The sequence below is a fragment of the Agelaius phoeniceus genome, chromosome 1 (assembly GCF_051311805.1).
Source record: "Agelaius phoeniceus isolate bAgePho1 chromosome 1, bAgePho1.hap1, whole genome shotgun sequence".
NCBI classification, from domain to species: Eukaryota; Metazoa; Chordata; class Aves; order Passeriformes; family Icteridae; genus Agelaius; species Agelaius phoeniceus.
In genome coordinates, this window is record NC_135265.1 from 18,802,769 (window position 1) to 18,806,398 (window position 3,630).

The window sequence follows — 3,630 nt, forward strand, 5'->3', positions numbered from 1 at the left end:
ACCATGTCTCACTGGTTAGTGCTTCCACAGCCAGCCAAACCATCCAGGTTTGGATCTTTTGCTGATCTGTAGGTTTCAAGCTTTAAGGGGTAATACTCACAGCTGTGTATGTTCTTTTTAGTTTCTTTTTTACCTTGTAAGACTTTAAATGAGAGATTCTGCGATTCGGGGAGGAAGACTGCTGAGAAGAAAGGTGCCCAGTGACTGTGTAGCCTCAGCTACAGCACTCCTCTCACTGTAGCAGTGCATTGAGTAGGCAGCCCTGGATGTCCTACACCAGGTGAGACAGCTCAGAGTTAGAACTTGTGTTCAATATCAGCATAGCAAAGATCCTTTGTAGACCTGGCCTCTAGACACAGAGTTTGAAAATAGCCTACTTTTGTTAAAACTCATGTGAATATTCATGTGAATAAAGTAAAACATTTCAGGGTCCCAAATCCACACCCAGTCTACAGGTCTGTGGATCTATGGGTTAGGCCTTTAGTCAGACTGAAATCTTGGTAATTCTACTAAATAACCAATGGCTTGTGCATAAAATCACAAGACTATTTGCTTGTCCTACACAGAGCAGACAAAAGTGGTCCAGCCTGTGAACTGATTCTTCTGACCCTGAGAATAGCAGATATGTGGGTAGGAAAATATGCAGCAGCAGACATGGTGTCCCAAAAAGCAACCTTCAAAATAATTATTTCAATTACTCTTCAGGACTTGCATATCTTGTGTTTCTCTTCCTGGTTTTAAAATGTGTCAGTCAGTAAGGTACCAAAAATACACAACAAAAGAAAATTGAGCCATCCTGAGATAATGCTGGCATTTGTGTAGGTCTTCTCAGAGTATTGGAAAAACTGGAAAGTTTGCACTGTGATCAGTAAATGATCAGCATAAAGTTACTCACTGGGATGAGAAATGAAATCAAACAGTGTTGATGAGCAGCATTGTGCAAAATATGAGTCTCTGTTTTCAGGAGTGAGCTGGGACTTCTTGGTCATGGATGGGGGATACCAGGAGATGACCAGCAGTGCTTGGAAAGCAGTCAGTGCTGGTGCTGTGAGTGCCATGTGCCTGCTCAGCTCCGAGGGCTTTTAATGGGCAAAAGAGCCATCAGGCCGAGCTTCAGGGAGACGTAGGGACAGCATGAGGCCAACAATATTGCAAGAGTTCAAAGAGATACAAACAGTATCAGTCTGTGAAAGCAAAGGGGAAACAATTGCTCAGGTTCAGATGTGAAACTTTGTAGTTGCAGAACTGTAGGTATAGATTTACTGTAAGGTACTCTGGGAAGAAGATTTTGGTAAAATAATAAATAGGAATGTTAGCTTTTCTTCACGACTGTTTCCACTACTTAGAACTGTAAATACACTTAACCTACACGCACAGAGGACTGCTGCCTACTTTAGAGAGTCTAACTGTTCCCTGCAGTCACTTAAAATTACTCTCTAAATGTATTAATAGAGCAATTTTGTCATGATATTTGGAAATTATATTTTGGTTTGCGTAAGTAACTCATCGGTTAGCAGCATCCCAGAAGAAGCAGTTTTAAGTCTGATTCATTAACTTATTCCCTAAAATAAGAGCATTGCTGCGAACAATGATTTTGAGAATGAGGGTTTCTCGTTGGGCAGGAGGGGGAAAGCCGCTGTTTTCGCTGTTTCCTCAGTGTTTTTTGGCGTGTCGCGAGGCTCGCTGTTTGGGATCCCGGGCTCGGTGGGTCCGCGGTAGCCACCAGTGGCCGGAGCGGGGGCGAGGAGGCGGCGGGGTCACGGCGGGGGCGGCGCTGAAGCACTTGGTGAGCAGGGCGGAGGTGCTGCCAGCGGAGTCTCTGTGGCGCAATCGGTTAGCGCGTTCGGCTGTTAACCGAAAGGTTGGTGGTTCGAGCCCACCCAGGGACGGGTTCCCCTTTTGGGCTCGGCGCCGCCCCCGCCGCCGGCCGTCGTTTTGTGCGTGTGCGCCGGGGGAGGGTGTGCGATCAGCGCCGGCGGCCCCGCAGGCGCCGCGTGGTGCTGGGCAGGGGGGCCCGCGGCGGGGAGCGCAGCGCGGCGGCCCCAGCTGCGGCGGGGCCCGCCCCGAGCGCCGAGCGCTGAGCCCGCCGCAGAGCGGCCGCGCTGCCCACGGCGCCCCGGCTCCAGCGGGGCCACGCGGCCGTGCCCTGCCCAGGGCGCCCCGGCTCCTGCCCCGTGCCTCGCCCGTGGGCACCCGGGACCTGCTCCTGCCTCCGTGCGTGCGGCGATGCCCTTGCTGGAGCGGCCCCCGAGCGCCGTCGGCTGCTGCGGCGGGCTCTGTCCTGAGGCTGGCGGGGACCCGAGTGCCCGGGATTTTCTGCACCCCCGGCTCCCGCGGCGGGAGGTGCGAAGGAAAATACAGTCTTCGAGCTGCTCCGAGATAACGAGCGAGGCTGCGGGGCCATTGGGGTTTGCTCCGGGAGGCGCTCACGGCGCTCCAGCACTCGAGCGATCGCCGGCGGACAGCCTGGGTGGGAGCCGAGACTCGGGGACAAACGCGGCTTGCGAGGAGGATTATTGCGACCACTGCCGAGTGTCACTGCGGCCGGCGCTCCGCGGCGCGCTGGGAACGCGCACACCGGCGGCCCCGTCTCTCCGCGGCGGAGGGAGCCCGCACGGCCGGGTGAAGCGAGGGGGGACACCGGAGCCCGGCGGCAGAGCCGGCTGCGGGGCCCGGCGGGCAGGAGCGGGACAGCGCCGTGCCCCGCGCTCCCTCCCCGCCCGGGCGGGACGTGCTCCAGGCCCGTTCCCTGCTGGCAGGCGGCGCGGCCGCTCCGGGCTCGCCCTGCCCGCGCGGAGCCGCTTTGCATAAATGAATGTTAAAAGCAATTACTCCGGGAGCTTCGCCTAAACGTGTCAATTAGAAGTTGGCACCTTCGCCGTATCCGAGCCCGAGAGGCGATTCCAACGAGCGCTCTGGTCGCGTGAAATCCGGCTGCCTTCCAGCCCGACCTCTGCCAGCTCTGAGAGGATCTATTTACAGTTTAGAGAAAACAGGATCCGTATTAAAAATGCCCCTTCCCCAGCGAAGCTGTATTTCACAGATCTTTCTGTTCAACCCGCCTGGTTTGAATAAGGGATACAACCCTCTTAAAGGTCAGGCTGTGCCATTGATTTACCATCGATGACAAGATACGGCCCTCGCTAGCCAAGATAGCAGAGAAAAGACATGTATTTAGAAACACCGAAAAATCTTTTGAAAGTCGTAAACCTTAAATCGTTGATGTGATGGTATTTTTTTTCTATTATCCACATATTTTTCATTTCGGTAAAACATTTTGAAAAACTGTCAGCCGTGTGCTGAGCATCAGGGGAGGTGTAGCTCTCTGCAGGACCCCCCTATCACCGTTAGCCACGCTTAACCCGTAAATATTTCCTGCTGTTAGGGAGAATTTTATTTTAACTAAAGTGGTTCAGGTAAATTCCCTCCTGGACATTTCCACGCTGTTTGCAGTGCAGGATGTGTTCAGCCCGGTAGAACTGCATCCACCGCAGCCAGCAAAGCCTCGCAGGGGATGAAATCTAAAAATCTACATTTGCCAGTGCTTGGACCACCGCGCTGACAGGCAGGCATCAAGAGCTTACAGGAACCACCACCAACAAAAAATTGATCATGTCAGTGTGAAGCAGC

General features: G+C 53.6%; 1 non-coding gene across 1 annotated transcript; it reads left to right on the forward strand.

Moving 5' to 3' along the window:
- Positions 1 to 1,815: 1,815 nt before the first annotated feature.
- TRNAN-GUU (transfer RNA asparagine (anticodon GUU)) lies at positions 1,816 to 1,889 on the forward strand. Its single transcript has one exon. It is a non-coding gene; the product is annotated as a tRNA-Asn (tRNA).
- Positions 1,890 to 3,630: the final 1,741 nt, after the last annotated feature.